Below are 22,766 nucleotides of genomic sequence, written 5' to 3' on the forward strand. Positions count from 1 at the left end.
CCATGGGGTTAGCAGAAGTTGGGACTGCAGCAAATGCATTCATGATGAGAACTGGTTTTGCCAAATGAATGACTGCATGAATTTTTGTGACAAATTAAAGCAGATAGAAACATGCACAGCTGTGGGTGGTGTGTTAGTGTAAAAACAGTCTAAAAACATGTCCAATCAAGTTAAGAATGTTTCAATTTAAGCAAAATTGGAAACGACCGTGAAAGTGTCTTCATGACATTGACATCAACAAGAAGAAAACTGTGAGTTTACAATCTGTTCAATCAGGACTGTAGCATATATTATGAACACAGACACACAGAATAGTCACATTTAGAATTATACTAAAAGCATACTACAGTTTATATACTATGTTTTGTCAGAGACCTCAAAGTGGAGCTTATTCACTGTAAGTTAGCTCAAGACATTAACTTACATATATCTTGACATTGCGGCCTCTCTGGTTCAATGAGCTATTTGTAAGTTATATCTGCTACTGAATGTGCCGGGAGTGGATGGTGGTGGCCGCTCGCTAAGAGCTCCAGCCATTGTATCATACAAGAGGTTACAATATGCTTTCTGAGAAGTGCTACCTCTTCAGGGCAATCTGGATGCCACAGTGACTCTCAACAGTCTGCTTGGACCGGGGTCTGTTGGTTAGCATGCTTAGCAGGAGAAAAAAGTGATAGAAACAGAAGCAGAACACATGTTAACATTGGCGCTGTACTCCACCACTGGAGACAGCTCTTGGCAAGTAAAGAGGGGAAGTTTGATGCTGAGCATTTCTTCTAGACTCATAAGTAAACAGCTGTTAAATAGCGTAGGACTGTGTATACAGTACATTCTATATATACATATGCTACCTCTATCTACTGTACAGAGCATGTTACTACTCAACATCCACTGATTGTCACTGAGGAGAAAATGTTGTCTGTTCATCTTTGATGAAACCAAGCACTCCAGCAGCATACACTGTACATGTACATCATGTGCCCTGTCAGGCCAGACTTCAGCCCTGGTGTTAATGTATTTATTTACAGATCTGTGTGGAACAGTGCAGCTGCACAATCAACTTTGGTCAAGTCTGGTTATAAAAGAGAAGATTCATGACAGGAGGTGGAGGGAACGACAGAGTGGAAGAAAAAGAAAGGGGAAAAAAGAGAGAGCAAAGGAGTGTGGTTATGTTTCAAGAGGTAAACCACAGGTTGGGTCTGGTGTAGCAGGACTGATCCGTCTTTTCCCTCTGTGTGATTGGGTCTCTCATTAGGAGCCAGGCCCTGAAACCGGAGCCCGGCCTAATGCCTTGCCGTGTTTAGAGAAGCACAGAATCCATTTGGCTATAATAGCAACCTTTTCAAAAACAAACCTCTGAAATGAAAGGCGGCCAGACTAGCAAAAACCGACAGCCGATTATTTTGAAAAGGAGGTAGGGGAGACATGACCATGAAAAATCGTAAACTGCAATTGAAAATAAAGCCAGGCGTGCTGTATGCACCACCCACTCGCCTCCTGCCATCTTTCCCATTTCCCTCTCCGCCTCTCTGCTTTCCATGGTTGTGTTTCACTCACCTTCACCCTCACCATGAGACATGTCAAAGGGTTAACTCTTTTTCTTGCGCGCTCTTTCTCTCTCTCTCTCTCTCTCTCTCTCTCACACACACACACACACACACACCTTCATTCCACACTGATGCTGTCACATGATAAGCTGCTGTCTCTGTCACTTATCAGTAATTTACTGCTACTTCTTTCCCCCCGTCTTTCTCTCTCTCTTTCACACTAAATGAGCTTGTTTCGCCTGAAGCCGCAACCTAGGAATTTTCCATACATATGAACGCAGCGCTGATGAAGAGTCAAACACACCGAAGTGATCTTGCCTCGACTTGCAACAATCAACATAATGAGCATGAAGCTGTATGACCTGTGTTTTAATGTTAATCACCAATCATGCTTATGGTGGACATGCCTGTTCCCATGACTAAAGTAATAGAAAAGTCAAGGGGTAAGTGGGTTTCACGACAGGGGTGCTGGATGCAGACCCAGTTTAAGTTCAGAGCACCATGCTCTAGGGGACAGTCCATCAAACAGGGAAGGCCACCCTGTTCTGAGCAACAGCTCGGGCCTCAGGGGCCCCACCAGTGACAGCTCCCATGTCACAGCCAGCCCTGTGGAACACAGGTAATGCACCCTGGGGGCCTGCTGAGAGATAAAAACGCACCGGGACACCTGCGTCTGAAGCTGTAATTTGTCTTCTCACATGTTCAAGGTGTTTTATGAGAGCAAAAGGACAAGGTGAAACAGCGAGCAAAACAAGCAAGCCCAAGTACTCCTCCGGAAATCCTCCTCCTCCCCGCGTCTGCAAGCTGCTCTGAGCATATTCTTAAATAAGCTTCGGCACAAATAGAAAGACGTGTGGCATGCTGTTCATCAAACTGAGTGAGGACTTCAATAATATGTATAATTCCAACATACAGTATTTTGGGAGAGGAACATAGTTATTGCACAATCTAGCATTACAGATCCATCATCTAGGAGGCAACACAAGTAAAAGTCAAAAAGTTTACTGAAAGTACTTTTCTGTTGTTGTCTAAGTAAGTGGGTGTGTGCATGTCTATGTGCATGTATGTGTGTGTGTATGGCTGAGGGTGACTGGTGATCCCTGCCTCTTGCTGTATATCTTATGCTGGGGTATTAGTGAGGGTCCCTCCCAGAGGCAGTGACTACACAGGCTCTTCTGAGAAGGCGCTCATCAACGCCCCTGCTTTCAAAGGCAGCTTTAGCCAGTGCCATTCAAAGCAATCAGCCCAGTCAGGGTCTGCCCATCCAGCCCAAATCCCTTCATGGCTATCAGAAGAACTCTGAGCTGGGCCTGCTGGGGGCAAGGCATGGCTGGGGGTGGGATTTCCTCATAAGGGATTGTGAAAAGGCCGTGACACACGCTTATTCATGCCCCAATAACCCCCAACAAAATATATATACTGTTCATGAAATAAATAATTAAAAAGATAGGAGTTAAGAGATACCCTGCTGCAGAAGTAATGGAGCCCATCTTGAGTACTGCACATACTGATGTTGCACAGGCATGTACGCAAACGAGCACTCACACACACATGCATGCAGTCAAGCCGCTGTCTGCCATGGTGGATGACTCAACCGTCCACATTATTCAGATGCCATAGGACATTGGTTTGGAGTTTGGGAGTGATGGCATGGCACAGGATGAGTACCAAAGGAGAGACTACTGAGAGACCATCAAAGTCTGTCTGTATCAACGTTAGCAACTAATAAAGCTGTTGAAAAACTAGTGGACATAAATGAAAAGCCAGAAGGAACCTGTCTGTAAGATCATCTGCGTAGGTGGGCTACTCACTCTCCTATCTAAGCTATTGATTAACTACGTCCGATAAAGTACATGTTTAACACGGTAACTCACTATATATGACGTGGCTCCTCATGAGCATGTGTAATTACCCCATGCCAGTGGGTGGATCATTTTCTGTCTTCTGCAGAACACAATAACCCAGCTCTGCAGTCTTTACAATACATGAAAATCATTTAAAAGACGGATGCACTGAGAGATAATGAAAGCAAAAATAATTAGAGGTAGGTGAATATCCGTTATAGCCTGTTGTTGGACACTACTCTTTTGGATTATGAATGTGAGCACAAATCCAAATGTGGTCCCATGTGTAATCTATGTGTGTGAAAAGTGAAAGTATGTCAGAGTGCCCTGATATCTGTGTGGTGGGGGCAGAGAGGCTACAGAGTGCTGGGAAGAATCAGCCAATTTTAAAGTGTCTTGTTTTCTATCTGCATCTAAATCCAGTGGTTGTCTTTGGGCAGCTGCAGCGAAATACATAACAAAAGCTCTTCTTGAGAAACACAGAGCCAATCAAAGCAGGAATCAGGAGCTTGATGCAGTAAATATGAGCCAGTTATTTGAAGTTTGAGGTTTTCTCCTACCAAACAAGCTCATTTACTTTTCAAGCTTCAAGGTTTATGACAATTTCCCATAAAAGAGCAGAAAAATAGTTGCACAAAACAATTGTTTGGGTTTTGGACCCAGATCATGATACATTTCAAATATGTATGAAACACAAACATACGAACAAAAACTTAAACAGATGAAGCAAGGCAAAGTAGAAATGCATACAGAGGAGTTTTACTGCGATCAGTTTATGACTGTGAGCAACACTGATGTGTGAAATGAAGCTATCAACATTCTTGACCTGTTCTGTCCAAATGACTTTACAGTTAAATAAAGTTTTTGGCTACTTTGCCAGTAAAGAATGACCATAAAACATTTATCATTTATTCAGACGTAGGATGGCTTCATGAAACCTTTGCATACAGCACCTAAAATATCCAGAATATCATCTGATAGACGGGAGTGATAATGGGGGCCCTGGGGTGGGCTAATACCATGTATGTTCCCCACAATTAGCTGCATCTATCCAAGGTTGATCCACCAGTATGGAACCAAGGCCCCAGCCTCATCCTGCATTTGGAAACCCAAAAGTCTCAGCATAATTACCCCCAGCAACTGTGCTCCTCCTTTGAGACTTACTAATCTGTGGAGGCTATGGCTGCCACTCGGTCACTGACAGGGAGGGTAGGTGGGGAAGGAGACACAGTACTGTATCACGTACACCCCTGCTACTATGAATCATTATGCATAAACAGAGCAAAAGAACAGAGGACATCTTGACCTAAAACAGGATGAGGGACAAGGGAAAGGGCACAGACAGGAAGGAGGTTATTGGCCCAAACTTTGAAAACAACTATCTGCAGAGGAGTCTAAGGAGGGCTCAAAATTCACCTACTGAAAGTTGAGAGCACTGGTGCTTTCAAGCCCAGGACAGTGTGGATATTAGGAAGGTAAAGGGCCTATTGAGTGCTGAGCTATCTTGCCCTGGCACTTAATCAAAGGGATTAAAGCTTGGGAAGCCAAGCCCACAGGTTATCCTCCAGGAAGCATACCAAGTAGTTATCAAAAACACCAAAGTTCAAAGCAGCTCAATTTTCCTATATTAGAAGTGTTTTGGTCACAGCCCCCAGGCTTGTTTCTAGGTAGAAGAACTGTGTAAGAAATGTTTGTGCTTGCATGCTTGGAAGAGTAGTGGGCGGGTACGTGTACTTAAGTGAAGGCCTGAGTCCATCAAGCTCAACACAGTGTGATCAATCACTCCCAGACCCCAATTCTGTCCCAAGAAGACCTGATCCAACTACCTCATTTTCACATGAGCATCAACCCCAGACAGAACAGTGTGAGGTGGTGGATTTGTTATAATTAACCTTAACACTTTGGGATCACTGTCAGTAGGGGATGTTATTATCCCTGTGTACAACTTTACTTTTATGCAGCCTTGATAGCCATTCCTGGAGCCATCAAATCTAAAACAGGAGTTAGCAAGCCCCAAAAAAGCACTCTCTTTGTTCCTGCTGCATTGTAGCAACTCAGGAAGGAACATGATCAGACAGGAAGTAAGAAGACTACCCCATAACAGCATACAGGATTGTGGCCAACACACACATGCACTAAGTATAAGGGATCAGTGTGATGTGTTTTGTGAGATTTTCTTTGACATTTATAATTGGGCAAGCATAGGGTCAGTGGTTTGAAGCTTAATGTGTAGAATTTGAAAGTGAAAGCATGTGACAAATCCCATGACTCCTCAAAAGTTGCAGTGGTCTCTGTAATGTTCTGTTGCCTTTACAGTGGCACCGCATAACTCAACTAGAATCAGGATTGCATGTCCCTCAAAATACTAACTAACGTTGTCAAGTTTAGTGGTTACAGGCCCGATTAGGACTGGGGCTTTCCATGCAGTAAACATCTGCCTTCAAAGTACTATAAGGTGTTGTGCTAAAAAAAACCCTGAAGATCAGCTTCATCACTTTGTGTCTTCATATTTTGAAAAACGTTCTTTGACTCATTTCTTTGGTCAATACAGTACAAATCTTGGTTTATCAACAAAAAAACTGTAACAGCAGCAGTCTCAGAAAATGTAAACATGCGTGAGTCAGATGAGTCCAAAAGGCAACTGAAACTCACACCGCTATAGACAAATACCTAAAACATGAGCCCTGTATTTCTCTTGGTCTATCACCAAACTAAAGTGCGACAGCTTAACTTCATGAAAAGAATAGTCATCCCATACAGGCCTTGTTATGATGAAATCAGCCTAGTTGCATGCTTAGCATGTTCATTACTGAAGCTTCTAACCTGCCAGGGTCCCGGTATGGCTTCAATAGACAGACCCCATCTGTCTGACGTTAGGACCATTGGAAACAGATGGGCCTTTAATTGTATTTTTGTCCAAATTGCAAAATAGCTACTTGGGAAAGAAGCTAAAATAACATACAAACAACAGCAACTATGATAACAACTGCGTCTGGAATGAAATGAGTACAGTAAGGGATCAAAAACATAAGGCATACAAATTCAGCTCAGCTCTTTGAAAGGGGATCCCCCCCTAACATTACTGGCCCAGTATTGATTTACTCCGCAATTTCGCGTTTCTCTCCTCATGCCAGCCTCACAATTTCTGTTGAGCAGGAGGTCCAGCAAATAGCACTCATCAGATTTTTCCAAAACATAAAAGATTTATACCTTGCTTCTTTTCAGACAAAAGAATAATTGAGGAAGGGTTGAAATTGGTATTTGGAGAAAGAAGCACTGAAACCAAAAGTAGATACTCAGGCCCCAGAGGTAGTTTAATAAACCATAATGGGAAAATGCTGCAGAAAGGGCACTCGTGTGATGAAAAATATGTACCTTGTAAAAAGCCCATTCTTACCTTTAGATCCTTCAAATGAAATCCTATGCAATGGCACTTGTGCAAGACAGAACTACAAAAATCAGGTCTGAGTACTCATGAGTGATGACATTAAAAATGTATATGGAGCACGTCAAATGTCACGTAAACTTTTACAACAATACTTGTTGAATAATTTTATCCCAGCTTTGGACACTGAAACAAAAACCGATATTTCCTTTTCTTCAACTCCTGCCAGCAGTGCACTGCATCTGAATAGCCTCCCTTGCCTTAGCCCTGCAATTTTCAGACATGGACAAGAGGGAAAGAACAGATAAACAGCCTCTTTTTACATTTCAGTCCAAATCACATCAAGGTATAAACAGTGAGCCCAGAGCACATCGCCTATTCTTTTTCAAAGTAAGTTCTGCTGTTCCATTTCAAATACCTCAGGGTTATGGGTCATAATGCTGCTTTCCAGCTTCTGAACACGTTTATTCAGGCATCCTACTGTAAATAGGGGGAGATTCAACATCAAATGCCTCTATTCCCCATGCTGGCCCTTTCGTCTGTTCTGAGTGGATGTGTGCTTTTGGCTAACAAAGTAATGATTCCTCCTCTTCTCTCACCAGACTCTGAATACCAAGTGGCAAAATAATTGAGGCAAGTGCTGAATATAGTTCTCTTTGGTGTCACAATGCATTAAGCAAGGCTTGAGATAGGACTAGGTATGAAATCAATCAAGTTGGCGAAATAACCAAAACCTAAAGATAACATGAAGCCAATATATGTCAGGAAATTAAATTAGTGTTAGCTTATGTTATGGCTCACAGCTTCTCGGCCATTAAAGAGGTAATAAATGTGTTATAAAGCTGTTACAAGCCCCTAAGGCCATTAAGGGCTGAGCTGCAGAACTGTTTACGAGATTGTTTATTACAGGCTAGGCTTATCATCATTTACCACGCAGAGGTGGCTAAAAACGAACTCTATAAATAGCAGATTCACTGGTACTAAGCCAAGCTAAACAGGGCTGCTATAACAGGGATATATGAATTGTCACAAATGCATCCAGTGGCAAGGTGAGGCAATGTGAGGAGTAGCGGAAGAGAGGGGGAGAGCTGAGAGGAGAGGAGAGGGCAGGGTGACTAGCAGGTGGCTTCATATTGTCTCTATCCACCACATATGTCCCGTCTACTGCCGGGCTGACAGGTAGGGACACAATGTGTTGACCTGAGAGCCTGTTAGAGACCTTCAAGTGGATAAATATAGAGCAGTGGGAGAGCATAGGTGTCTTAAATGACATATCTAATGATGCTCATCCTCTGCAGTCTATTCCCTCAGTCCAGTAGAGGACTGAGGGAATATGAGAACCCGACTGCCGGCTGCTAGCAAAGCCACAGCTCTAAATGCTTGCTCTTTAAAGTAAACACTGATAGCAACACAATTGTGTCTTTCATTGTATCTTTCATGTGATTCGACCAACACCCATCCATTCTCTTCCAGCAGACGCATGCACAATATAAACATAAACAGCCCTATGCCTCATTTGGATTTGCAGTGAATGGGAGAGATTCATATTAAGCCTTTGCAACTGTGTGTGTTCGCTTTGCATATGAGAAAACAGTTTCAAAAGGCTTGTCTATAATGCATAAGAGCCTTTTAGGCTGTGTTTACTGCAACACTCAATTCCTCCCACTGACAATCCATGCACGGGTTTGCATCATTTTGTGAGACATGCCAGTTTTGAATTATTCAGTCACTCATCTCTTCCACAGCACCTCATTTAACAAACACATATGCACATTCACATATAAAAAGACAGAGTGGTCTACAAGGATACTACAACAGCACCTCAGTCAGTCCCTTTGGAGAGGTGGGAATCCTATTACCTAGACGTCAGAACCTGTCGGACGCGTCTCCCTATGCCAAGCCCCCTTTGTTAGGGGGGAATACGATGTACACCACCAGTCCATTTAGAGACTGCCTGCTCCGTGTACTTTAATGGGCCTTGGGCCTTGAGCGTCATGAGCAGAAGAAAACACAGTTCAATTTCCCTTCACGAGTGCATAAAACAAGCACCTCCACTGTACCAGCACCATGCATAATTCACTGCCGGTGATGTGCGTCTTAAATGCTGCTGAAATATACATGGCGGCATATGCAAATTTGGCAGTGCTCTCACATGCTGTACTCACTAAACAGACAACAAGAGAATAGCATGCCACGCAGACAGCCCCTTCTGGACATAGACAGTATGTAGTACAGAATGTAACTGTATGTGTGCGTGTTGTGGGGGTGTTAACTGTAGGTCTTGGATGTGTAGAGAGAAGCGACAATGCTTGCTCTGCTCTTAACTCTCCTTCAACCTCACTGCAGTATTTAAATCATGTGTAAGGACTGACACACTGATGTGGAAAAACAAAGATGTAGCATCTGTGAAACTGCACATAGGTCTCTCAAGGTTTCGAAAGGTTATTCTGACGCGAGTGTAGCCTTGTAGCCACTTTTTGGTAACGTTGTGTTTACTGTTGCCACAACTTCAAAAGTATGCTTACTTACATATCACTACAATGCAACAATGACTGTTGAAGTCACCATCGCGTTACTTGTAAAATAATCTAAAAGGACACTCGTAAGAAAAAATATCTACTCAAGACTGTGAGGGCAATGATTTCTTCCAATCCAGCATCTAGTGGGCAGCAGAGAAAGTGCAGCTTTTGACTCCAGACTGCAGCATGGATTTTCACTGTATGTGCACCAGCATGTGTTTGCGTGCGTGTGTGTATGTGATTTTTGTGAGGGGATGTTGATGAGGGAGGAGGAGAGGGCAGACTGGTGGTGTCAGATTTTATAAATGAGGGAGGAAATGTCTTTATCCCAGGTTTGGACACCCCCACCACTTTCCTTACCAATCCCTCCCAGTGTGTGTGTGTGTGTGTGTGTTGATGTGTGTGTGCATGATTCGGGCCAGGCACTGGCTCAGTCCGATTCCCAGCAGTGTATCTTTAACAGGGCCTTCCCGCCGGGCTGCCAGGCTGTTCCCCCCTGACGGGACAACAGCCCAGCTGACGCCCCGGCAGCCCTGCCAACACAACCCACGCCTTCGACCCACAATCTGCTCCACTGATCCTGATGAAGGGAGGGTGGGAAGTGATTAAAAAGAAGATGAGAGCAAACACAATAAAGAGAAAAGGAAAGAAAATGTATTTTTACACACACAGCACATAAATTGCAGGCCAACGGGTGTGTATGTAATTTCCAAAGGATACATTTTAGTCAAGCATTCTTTTGTGGTATATACACACATATTTTGGGTAAGGATACAATAAAATAACTGTGTTGTTGTTTCGGTGTGGTAAATTCCAAATTATTGGACATGATATTGAAAGGCACACAACTGTCTAACAGCTGACAATGCATATCAGAGCAAAAACCAAGCCATGTGGAGGAAGGAACTGCCTGCAGAGCACAGAGACAGGATTGTGTCGAGGCAGTGATATGGGGGAAGCCTAAAAAAAAATTCTGCTGAGTTGAAGGTTTCCAAGAGCACAGTGGCCTCCATCATTCTAATAGAAGAAATGTGGAACAACCAGAAATCTACCAAGAGCTGGATGCCCAGAAATCCAGTTCAGAGATGGGAGACACTGCCAGAAGAACAACCATCACTGCATCAGGCCAGGTGGATGTCTCTCCTCAGTGAGGGACACATGATAACTGCTTGGAATTTGCAAAGTAGCAACTAAGAGACTTTCTGCTAAATCTTTTGGCATCAAAACGGGCAGTGCTCATCATCGCACGATACCATCTCAACGGTGAAGAACAGTGGAAGCATCATTCTGTGGGTGTGCTTTTCAGTTGCAGGGACAGGTAGACTGGTCAGGGCAAAACGTGAGCAGGTCTGAATACTTAATATATGCACAGCATGTTCAGCAAAGACAACCACAATCACATTCATAAGTTTTCAGTTCTCTTCTCCCACAAACCTGCAGGGACAGCATGCAAATTCAATACCAGCAATTGGGCAATCCTCTAAGTCATCACGCCACCGAGGTTCAAATATGCCTCAGTATAGTGTACTAATGTTGTGTATGTTTATGAAGAGGGCAGGCATTTTAATCAAACAGGATATAATAGGAACATCCCTGACTACAAACAAAAAATAGTATAGCAAACCAAATCACAGGGTAGCTATTCAAAGGTAGTACAGAATGTAACCAATTAGAGCAAGAAATAAGGGAACTACTAATAAAAGAATGCAATAATCAGATGTTTTATAACATACAAAATAATGCAATATCTGACCAAACAAAGAGTGGATGGGGAGCTGCAGCTGTGTAGTCATTAAACTTGAACTTGACATTCACTGAGCTGCTAATGTGCTGTGCATATGCTTTGATTTGACATTTATATTAAGGCTGCTCGTGTTTTTATAAGCAATATTTTCTCTTGTTTTCATGTGAATCCATGTAATCTTTTTTTCCCATTCTCTTAGAAGTTTATTTGATGACTCCTTCTTCAACCTTTATAAATGAAAACAATTACTACAATTTTATTAACATACATCACTGTAGTTGAATTTCTGTTACGAAACCCCACCACAGAGCTGCACATTGTTTAGTTACCCTTCATTCTAAGAATAGGCAATGCCACAGAGTTGTTACTTTTGCAAATCCCAACGAGATTTAAGCACAAACAAAATAAAAGTTGCATTGGATATTTTTTATTCTGCCATCACATGCATATACAATATACTTGGAACCATGGTACATGTGTACAGCTGCCAAAGCTTTGGTGTCACTGGTGTTCACTGGTGTTGAACAGTGTGTTAACAGGATGTGTAATGCGGTGTGCTGGTCCTCTGCTGCAGCCAGGGCTGGGTGGCAGCGGCACTGTAGGCTACAGTAGGGCAGTTATCATGAAGCAGTCATGTAGCTGCTCTGCTGGGCCAGTCTAATTACAGGAGAACAGCGTGCACCAGCCTGGGCCTCCAAATGGCACCATATGTTTTCCCAGACTAACCAGCTGAATAAATGCCATTTACCCATTCAGGATGCACTGTCTACTGTGTCTGGGAATCAGTCACTCACACTCATATAAAACCATTCACGCACCCCCAAAAACACCCTACCACCCACCTCTGCCATATAAACCTCAGCTGTCTGTGATTTACCCTGCTCACCGCACCATGTATCCTCACACAGCTTCCTGCTCGGTTTAACCATTCACAAATCCTATTGTAAGTTTGCCTGTGCATCTCTAACACACACTGACCCGCATAATGATGTTGCTGCTTGTGCTGTAACCAGTTTAGTTAACTAAGGAGGTCTGGTTAATCAGAAACAGTGTTTCCAAAAAGCATGCACCAGTGCTACGGTGTGGTCAGATCCATCTTTTTTCTTTGGTGGCATGTGAGCGACCCACTCAGTGAACATTCTCAGTAACCTTGCAAAAGGTCGCCACGGGTAAAATGGAAAGTTAGTCAGTCAATTATTTTACATCTAGATTATTTAACTTAAATATTTCAGTATATACTGTATATCTGCTGTCTTAACACTACAGTTGTGTTGTCAAGCTCATCTTGCTGTTAGCTGGTTATGCTGCTGATATGGGTTAGTGGTCCTTGATTAGTGGTCCGCAACATCTGCGGAGTGATTACAGTCTCAGTTTTTTTCCTACATGTTCAAAGAGTAGAGCTATTGTTTTTCAAATGAAAAAAGTAAAGATTAGAAATTAATTTTATGTACATTTTTTCATCTATTTTATCTTGCAAATCATCTACCATCCCTACCTCATGTTGGGAGCTTGTCCCTTGGTTTATCATGGGGTAATACTAGAATTTAATCAAATTCTGATACAAGCTAATGGTGATACCTTCATTTGGCTTTGATGTGAACATAGGGCATTTCCCCACCAACACTCACTGGCAAATTTACAATCCCAGCGTCGCTGATAACAAGAACATAATTCTTTGTGGTTGCAAAAAGCTGACAACATTTGTATCATGACCTCTTTCTTTGGAAAAGCTCCCTGTATCATCACTTGATAGACCTATCACACATCATCGGTCTGTTAATGAGAACAGCCAAAGCAGAGGCACTCACAGATGCCTATCGAGGGCAGAAAACAAAAAGAGAATGTAAGTAAATATGGACTGTAATTAGTATGACAAGGTTGAAAAAACAGATAACACACCGCGGCAGCCCGAAGGTCTACTCTTTCACACATGCACATGCACGTGTACGCTTTCACACGCACGGGACACACACAGGCACTTGACTGTACGCTCACACACACACTGGGAACAAATCAAATGTTTTAATCAGCTTGCTACAGCACATAATGAGGATTCACTAAGCCCCAGCTATCAGCTGCCATCGGCCACTTCCTTGTGCCTTCAAAGAGCTGATTTTTCACTTCTAATACAGTAGCTATCGAGACTGAACACAGTCTGGCATGGGCAATAAAACCTGAAAAAAGCAAATTAGGTTTTAGTAAGTGATATATGCAGTAAAAGCAAGGAAGCAATTACGTGCAAGTGGACAAGACAGTGCAGTCTATGGGAAAATGTGTGGAGGCTGAATACACACCCTATTTGTCTCCGCTGTGATTTACAGCATGCAAATACTAGAGAACCGGTGTCTAAGATCTTCACTGGAAATCACTGGGAAGAATATGAAAAATAGCAGCACATGTAATGACCTTACATACCTTGCATAAGCCAAGTGATTCCTAACCGATACTATTGCCCTGAGTGATGCAGCGCAGTGTGCACCTGGCCCTGCCACACCTGCTGCATAGCACAAGGCAATCACATGAATCAGTCAAGTCAGTTACAACCAGTCTAGTTTCTACAGAACTGCAGGCATGTTAGAATTCTTTCTCAACCGTCCAGGTGTGTGTGTGTGTGTGTGTGAGAGAGAGAGGGGGGGGGGGGTGTATGTGTTAAGTGTACGTGTGAGTGTGTGTGTGTGTGTGTGTGTGTGTGTGTGTGTGTGTGGGCCTCCTGGTGCAGTTTCTAGCCTCTTGACATAGCTCTGACCTCTGTGAAGAGGACTTACAGCTCCAATCCTCCAGCTGGAGAAGTGATGACCTAAGAACTGAACAAACTAAGAGTCCTCATGTCCTTGTCTCCTTCCTGCCTGCCTACTGCAGTGTATCCTGATTGGGGGGACATGCATCGAATTCAGTATTTCTAGTCTTGATTTTTTATCTTCACTTTTTCACTGTTATTGTTTTGATGACTTGTTCAATTATTCTTTATTTTATTATGTTTATATCTGCTAGAGTAGATATAAATTATGATAAATAACTCAGTATAAAGACAATATATCCCCCAGCAAAGCACTGCCCAACAAAGTGTGGCTCAAGCAGACACTGAAAATCTGTCCCATCTTTGACAGAGGTTGCCATACATGTCAAACCTAAAGCAAGCTAACTCGTGCCTCTGTAGCGACATCCAGTGCAGCCTGCTGTAAAATAAATGACGTTGTTAGCTGCAGTCTCGCAGGTGAAATGTGCTGCTGCTACAATTATTCTAATGCCAGCATGCCAGAATGCCAGTGCTACCAAATGCTGCTGTCAGCCCAGGGGTTTAATTAGTTTGGCACGTGTGCCACTTATAATCACCTGCCATTACCAGTTCTGGCTGCATCTGCTTACACGTCTGTCAGTGCCGGGCAGGCTGTGTATGTGTGTATAGGGTTGTGGGTGTGTTGGATAGTCAGTGCATATTTTGGCAACAGAACACAGGCCTCAACCAACCAACGCAAAATCTAGACACAAAGGATTCACTGGCACCAGTTTTCTGTAATACCTATACATTTTGAAGTGTATATTAAAACTGACTACAGCCAGGACAATTGTATTAGTGGTAGAGACTTGTCAACAGTCCATCTGTACAGATGCATTGTGAAAACAGAGGGAAGCAGGGCCTCATAGTGTCAGACTGCATTGTGAATAGAGCTACACCTCAGGCTGAATACATCACATTGTGATTTCATGAGAGCTGGAAGAGGTGAAAGATGAAAAAAAACTTCAGGGCGGCTGGTGAATCTCAACCCAAAACAGGAGAAATGGAAGTTAAAAGTGAATCGTTCACTCCCCCTGGCGTAGCATTGGCTACCTTTAGGGTTGGAGTAGGAGGAGGAGGAAGAGAAGGAGGAGGAATGGGAGGAAAAGAGAAGCCCCCTGGCTCTCACAGTCATGTGACCACTGAGCTCAATATCTGAAGGATGGACCTCAGGCTGTGTATTTAGCTATCAGGCTGTGAGCTTTTGTGTGTGTGTGTGTGTGTGTGTGTGTGTGTGTGTGTGTGTGTGTGTGTGTGTGTGTGTGTGTGTGTGTGTAAATGTGGCTCCATACAGGCATTCCCACTGACAAAACAGCAACTCAGTTCCTCACATTCACCTATGTCTGCCACAATACAATAGCTCTAACTATCCCTATTATTTTCAGAAAGTTCCCATTTAGCACTAAACCAAGGCTTCAATATTGTGCCGCCTCAAAAACATCTGTCGGGACTTGTGTGGCTACACTAATTACAAATATCTGCAGTAATCCGGCGCCGATAAGAGAGTCATTACTCCACCAGACATTTATCACTATGGGATTGATGACCCATTTCAAAGGCAGCCTTTGTACGGGGAAGTGAAATCGCTGATATCCCTTTTATCCTAGATCACTGATGAAGCCATCCATTCGTCAGGAGGCAAGCTAGTTAGAATTGTAATTAACAGCTATGGACTTTGGCCCTAATAGAATTTTTGCAGGAAACTGCGGATTGACGTCGGAGTGGAGGGGGCAATGGGGGAGCCTTTCTGTGTTTTTCTTCTTTTACTAATTGCCACTTGGAGTGAGTGTCTGTCATGAAGATTTGCTCTGTGTTCTGTCAATAAAGAACATAGTTTCTCCAGCTTGTAAATATGTAAGATTAGTCATTTGAAGATGGTCCATTGCAATAATCTGTCATAAACCCAAACGTACTAACATGAAATATGTGCATCCCTGCTCGAAATCATAAGTTATGGTTCTCCTCTGACTCTTTCCCATTCTCTAGCTCACTTGCACACCCACCCACCAACACACACACAGAGTGGAGCAGCAGATGATCACAGTAGGTAAGGACTAAAGGTCTGGCCACCTGCTGGCCACGTCCCGTCTCTGTAGCGGTAATGAACAGAGACAGCTTGGGGACCGCCCTGTGAGCTTGTCCCCCTTCCCTCCCAGTCTCTCTGCTTCGGGGCAGAGCTGGGGGCCCTGGGGTGACACAGACGCCAGAGATGTTCCCCATTCTGACAGGCAGGTCTTACCTGGCCAACCCACTGTACACACTGGCCCAGGCACACACACACACACACACACATAGATGCACACATGCACATGGGGAACAATTTGAACACAAAGAAGTGCATGAGCGCTGTTTACAGTACATTTGCACATTGTAACTGTTCACACATGTTTATGTACCTACACATATGCACATGCTGAAGAATACACCCACACACACACACACACACACACAAGCTGACCCGGTGTAGTTCCTCCAGCACATGGCGGGTGACAGGAGCAGCTGCGGCCACTACGGCAGACAGATGAAATTTTCATAACTATCTCCTCCAACTTCCATCCTCACCTTCAGGGTAATTTATGACCTGCCTGCCAGCCTTGAAGAGACAATATGCTTGCTATGAAATGAAGTGCTCCAGTGGTGTAGGTTATAATTAACAGAGAAAGATGTGTGTGTGTGTGTGTGTGTGTGTGGGGTGGGGAGGGTGGGGGTGGAGGGCGCTGTCCAGGTGGGGCGGTTGTGGGAGATGAAGAAAAAGGCAAAGGATGGAGCATGTGGTGTGTCTGCAAAGACGCCCTCCCGGAGCACAGCACAGAAACGTGTGTGTCTCCACATCCCATAATTCTCTGTGGAGGTTCCACTTGTGCTCATTAGCTCAAAACAGTAATGTTTTAAGGAAAGCTGCCATCCCAAAACAAACAGGAATTGGATGAGAAAACTGTATTGACAGTGTTTTTTTTGGTGAGAACAACCTCTATCACCCCATAATGCTATGTTCTCGCTGTTTGTTTCACATGCCTGCCACACATCCTCACCCAATCATGCTCTATCAGCTCTCTGGGATGTTTGGTTTGACCAGAAAAAATGTCCTGGTTTTCCTGACTACCAGTAAAACAGGCTCGAACCCATTCCCAGCCCCCTTCTCCTTACCACATTGTCTTTTCCAAACACAAATCTTGTTTCCATATTAAAAAAGGCAGCATTTAATGGGCAACTGTCTCTGCAACAAGTGTGTTTAAATGTCTGTGGGACTTTTAATGACATCTCTAACTCTCTCCTTCTCCCTTTCTGTGCCACACTTCATTGCCAAGCTCTTACTGTGAAATGCCTAATTATGAAATGACTGTTTCCATTAGAATCTGTAAGCAATTTAATGCTGTTGACTCAATCAAGGATAGGCGAAGAAATTTTAACAAAGAGTGCAAAACAGATCCCTGCCAGTTGCGAGCATTCCTCTCCCACACCCAACCACAAACCAAGGGAAAGCATGTACCTCAAGAGCTAATTACTGAGCCAGGCAAGGGAGGCATACGTGCATATTTAAACAGGTAGAATGTGTTTGTACACTGAGTAAAAAGTAAAGAAATAACCTCATCAATCATCTTGCTCACAGCATATTCCTGTTACAATAAGACACACTCTTGATGTCCTTCTTGGTCTGGGAGTTGCAGAGGAGGAGAGGATGATTACTACGTCAACAGCAGCTGTGAGGTTCTGCTGAGGTCAGGACATGTCATGCATAACTGAGGGATTGCTAAACAGGGGCGAGTGCATGAGAGAGGAATTCATAATTTACAATCGAGCACACACAAACATACACCTCACAAACACACAGGCCACAGGCGATCTCGCTGCACGCATGTAACCAGTCTGAGGGACCACACAGACATGTTTTAGATAAAGACAGACAAATTAGACGACAGCGTCTCAGGCTAACCACTGCGCTTGCGCTAATTACAGGCTGGCCGCCGATGAAAGAGACAGATGACATGTCCTTATTTGTTTTCTCCTCCAGTGCCCCGAACCAAGTAAACACAGCGATGCATGACGGCAAAAGTAGATGGTACAAAGAAAAGGAAACACAGACAGCAGAGATGCAGAGCATGGTTGCGGGTTGAGAGTTCCACACACAGGTGTTCGCCCACCATCACAGTGAACATGCCCCTGAGGTAGAAAAGAAACAAGGGCACAGCCAGCAAAACTTTTGGCTGGCAACTGATGCCAAGGAAAACAGACTGAGCTATAGCCCTGTCTGATCTGCTTGCAAAACAAGACTGCTGTTGTGGGGGCGTGGTGTTGAGGCAAATGTGGAGCTGCTGTCTGGGAGATCTGATTAACCTGTCACCTCCAGTCGCAACTTACATCACACAGGCCTGGTTGACAACATGCCCAGACCGACCTGCCGCCAACCAGAACGCTGGTTTTTGATGTCAGCTCACCCTTACTAATTAAACCTACTTCCTAACAGCTTGATGCCACTTTCTCTTTACTGTACTCCACACACCCTGTTTCCAAAACATGTCTACATGATAGCCAGCCAGATTCCACAGTAGTGAACTAAAGTCATGAGATAACACCCACACTGTGAAATTTCAGAGACTCCTCCCAGTTACTTGTGCAATGACAGTTAAACAGATGATGGCTTTGCTGTGAGAACTTGTACAGCAAACCTATAGAAGAGAGTAAGTTGTCAATGGCATGAGAACAACCCTTGCAGTATGGTGCCTCTATTTCCAACACTTGAAGTAGCCCATTAGACAAAGCTGTCTGTCCATCTTTATTATGGGTGTGACACTGACAATCTTTCCTACTCCCATCTGGGACAGGGGACCTCCATTGTCTCCAAACTCCCTGCCACACCCCAGTGCAGAAACTGGGGCGGGGTCTGTCAGAGACAACACAAAAGAAATGTCACGACTCCTGGAATGAAGTGCCAGCCAACAGAGGTCTCTCTCCTCCTTAATCTGTGTCACTATGCGTCTCCACGGGGGTGCAACTGGTAGCTGACAACACTGCTGGGGTCATCCTTGACTGGGCACAGTTCCAAACTCGACTCTGCGGCCCCTTCTGGCCCCTGGTGACCCTCGGTTTTGATGACAGACTGAGCCTTTTGTGTTGTAGAGTTCTGTCCAGGTGAAGACAAGAGAGGATGACAATGGCAGGAAACATAAAGCTGATGGAGGCTGGGAGACGGACCTACGGGGTCAAGGGTCAGGCTGGACAGCTGAGTGATGACTGCAGCTGTGGACACGTGGACCTCCTTCTCTGTCCTTTGGCTCGGCTTGCCATGTCAGCTGATGTTGCCTTTGTCTTGGGATAAAGACCTCACGAACTTTGAACAAGTTGGAGAAAAGTAATAAACACAGGCAACAGATGTAGTACTGCGTCACAGATTCTGAGTGTACAGCAATTATACTGACTCCATATAACTTGTGCAATGAGGGTCAACTACTAACATTTTCATAGGCTGACTGGAACTGAATAAGATAATGAAAAGACTAATTCTGAAATGCTTGTTGCTTGATAGAAAAATTCAACAAAAATATAAACAAATGTTAAAACTGTTAAAACTACATGGAAATAAAAGGTATTAGATGCTCCCCTTGCAGTAATTACTCTGAAAACAATGTGAAAATATATCAGTGTTCTAAAGAGAAAAAGGCTTAACACAACTTTATCAGTATCAGCCAACTGCTGCCAGAGTTTATTGGGTCTTGATTGTTGCTTGGTATAAATCCAAAATGATGCAAAAAACTGCATCAGTTTCACTTTCTTCAGTAACAACTTGTTTCAACTGTGAGGAGGAGGAATATTTTAAACCTTGTTTTGTATTGCCACACAGCCTATTAAAAATAAACACAAAAGTGCCTCCAAACTACAGCGTTCCACACATCCTGAGGTGTCCAACTGTTTCTGATGCCAAAGGTCAATGGCTGCCTACTCCAACTTCTACCGGCCCACACTGAGAAATGGGAGGATGGGGTTTGCCAAGTCAGGCACAAACCCTGCTTTGGGTCATAAACACCTCCGCCTGTCTCTCCTCCTTTTTCTCCTCCACAGAGGTGAGTTGGGTTTTCACTCTGTTAATCTTTCACTAAGGGCCTGCTTGCTTTTACACTGACCCGCTGGAGAACAGAGGAGGGGAATGAAAGAGGGGTAGTAAAGGACAAGAGTGGATAAAAGAGCAGGAAGAAAAAGCCATAGAGAGGGCCAGATGGGCACCTTCACAGTCCATTTATCAAACCCAATGTGGCCCTCCCCTCCCCTCCCCGCTGCTCTCATGTCCTAAACCCCCATGTAATTCTGTAATGATTTTCATTATCATATAATGACCTTACAAAGCCTACAGCAGTTTGCATGGTCAGTACAAAACTCGCAGCTGTTCAATTCAGAGTTTGCTCGCTGGCTGTGACAAAGCTTTTTTTTTGTTGTTGTCATTGGTCAGAGCAGTGACCTCTAGGCTCCAGGAGGTTAGCATGAGGTCAACTCATCTAGGATCCATAGGGTTCAAAGGTAGTCATACTGTAAGCATGGAGATTCACGATAGCATCCCCCAATTACAAAATATTTGATTAATATTTTGAAAACAAAACTATGGAATATAATTCTAAAAATGTGCGAGAAGATATTTGCATTTCCAAAACCTAAAATTCCTGAAGAAAGTGTTTTAAATCTCTATAGTTCTAGCAGGATGTGTCATTTCCTATCCTAACAGGGCTGCTCCCTGGAGTTTGTGCCTTGCTCTTCAATCTGCACTTCCTGTGTGGCATATATTATGCTTCTCTACAATGGTACAGTCACCCACCCACATAACAATCCATCTATTTCCAGCGTACTCATGGGACATTTACCAAAGGGACACGGAGGGCAGCATCTATCAAAGATTTCACCATGTGCATCGGGAAAACCCAGTTACCAGAAAAGCTCATAAGAATAAAAAAGCTCTCATAACTTTGTTGGCTCAGAGTGAATGAATGGACTGCATCTGCTAGCGGGCGAGCAGCGGCATCACTCACTCTGAGTGCCCATAAGTCACTTGTGAAGAACCACTGGTCACCGGGTCCAATTCCTCTTTTCTTCACTCTACCTAGTGCTAAAAATGCCCTGGAGGCAGAAAATGGCAGCTAGCAGGCCCATGTTTCCACACAGAGTGCTGCTTTAACTGGTGTTTGAGAAACAAAAGTCAGCGAGAAACTTAATCAATCAATGCTCGTTGTTTATGCTTATGTGCCTCTCGCAAATGTCATCAATCATTTCTTTTTTCTTTCTTTTTTTTCCTTTTCTCTACACATTTGCAAGCATTATGTGCTGAAAGGAAACCATTGAAACAAAAGGCAGTATTATGATAAAAGCTTGCCTGTTGCATATTGTGTGGAAACCTAATTAGGAAGCCTGATTAAAAAAAAGCAGCAAAATAAATCAGCAAATTAATTTCAGAAGTCCTATTTTGGTTTTGTGCTTTTATGGAAAATAAACAAAGGTTTGAATGCATCTGACTGAAGTGAATTAAATTCACTCTCTCTGTGTGTCTGATTCTGTAATATACTGTATCTTTAATTCAAAACAATGACTTTGCCTCTAAGCAGTATGCAAAGAGAAATACAAAGTTTTTCTTTCTTCACAAAGAATGAGCAAAGAAACCCTTTACACTCATCGGACACAAATCTCGAATCTCCACCAGTACGTCCCACTTAACATTGCACACAGCCTTGTGTTTAGGTTTGTGTAAATGCTATCTGTTGACAGCCACTTGACAGGGTGACCTCTGGCTTTTCTGCAAGTGGGAGCGGTGGAGGTTAGGGGTAGACATTTAATGTGTGTAACCCATGTGTCCAAATGTGAGGGTAGGTATCAGGAGCAGCTGGAGTTCAAACATATTGTGTGGGATGCTTACCCTTTACCAACACTAATCTAATCAGTCTTTCACTGCTGATAGAGTAAACGTCTGTCTGCCCCACCGACAAGGACTGAGCATTTCCTGTCCTGGTGATACTAGTTGTCAGGACCTTTGGGGTGGGCTGAGCAAATTCTAGGGTTAGACATGGTTAGTAGGTGGTAACATCGCCCTGTGGGTGGTGGGGGAACAGGGAAGAGGGGGGACGGTGCTGATGTTCGGCTGGGGGTTGTGTGTGTGGTGAGATGGTTTCTAGCTTTCAGCACCTGCAGCTGGAATGTACTATCAGCACAGGCCCTACATCAGAGTTGTGAGGCGGTGGTCGTCAACACAGCAAAGCAAGGTGTGTGGAAACAGCCTGTTTACAAGGCTCATCTGGACGGGGCATAGCTAAGGGTCAACTAGAGGGGACAACTCAGGGGCGCCATGGGAGGATGAGGGTGGAACACGGCAGGAAGTTAACAAAGTATTTCTCAAAAGAAAAAGTTGCTTTTAGGAATTTCTTGTCATTCAATTCTGCCTCTGGCACTTCTGCTTTTTCTTGGCTCTGGATCTGGTCCTCAGTGTGTGTGTTGGTGTGTGCATGCGCGACACTGAGGTCAAATCTGTCGATAGAGACAATAAGCAGTGAAACATATGCAAGTCTAGTGTTTACATGCATGTCAGTATTTGTGTGTGTGTGTTTGCTGGTGCTGAAGGGGAGAGCGACTAAGAGACTGAACAGCTAAAATAACACTGCGTTGTGTGTGTGAGGCCCGTCTTTATCTGAATGAATGGTCAGTGTTCTAATCCCTGCGCTCTCTGCTCTTATCTGGAAGGAAGGAAGTGACTGAGCTTATCCAAGACACACGTGTCGTTGTGATAGCTGTGATAGCTGCCAGGCCTAAGGACCACAAACAAACACCAGCTACACCAAATGTAGTATATCTGTGGAAATCACATCTGCTCTTCAGAGGGAATCATCGTCAAAGCACAGAGACTGAAAGTGGGACTAACGTGACGATTCCTCATCACTCAGTCCCATCACTGTTTCAGTCAAGCTTGCACATGAACCAATAAG

General features: G+C 43.8%; 1 protein-coding gene across 3 annotated transcripts in view; it reads right to left on the bottom strand.

Annotated features, from left to right (window-relative positions):
• fto (FTO alpha-ketoglutarate dependent dioxygenase) overlaps window positions 1-22,766 on the bottom strand; it is a 114,346-nt gene that overhangs the window by 39,228 nt on the left and 52,352 nt on the right. The window lies entirely within an intron of this gene.

This window comes from Trachurus japonicus, chromosome 3 (genome assembly GCF_045865225.1).
Source record: "Trachurus japonicus isolate A0001 chromosome 3, Traja_1.0".
NCBI lineage: Eukaryota > Metazoa > Chordata > Actinopteri > Carangiformes > Carangidae > Trachurus > Trachurus japonicus.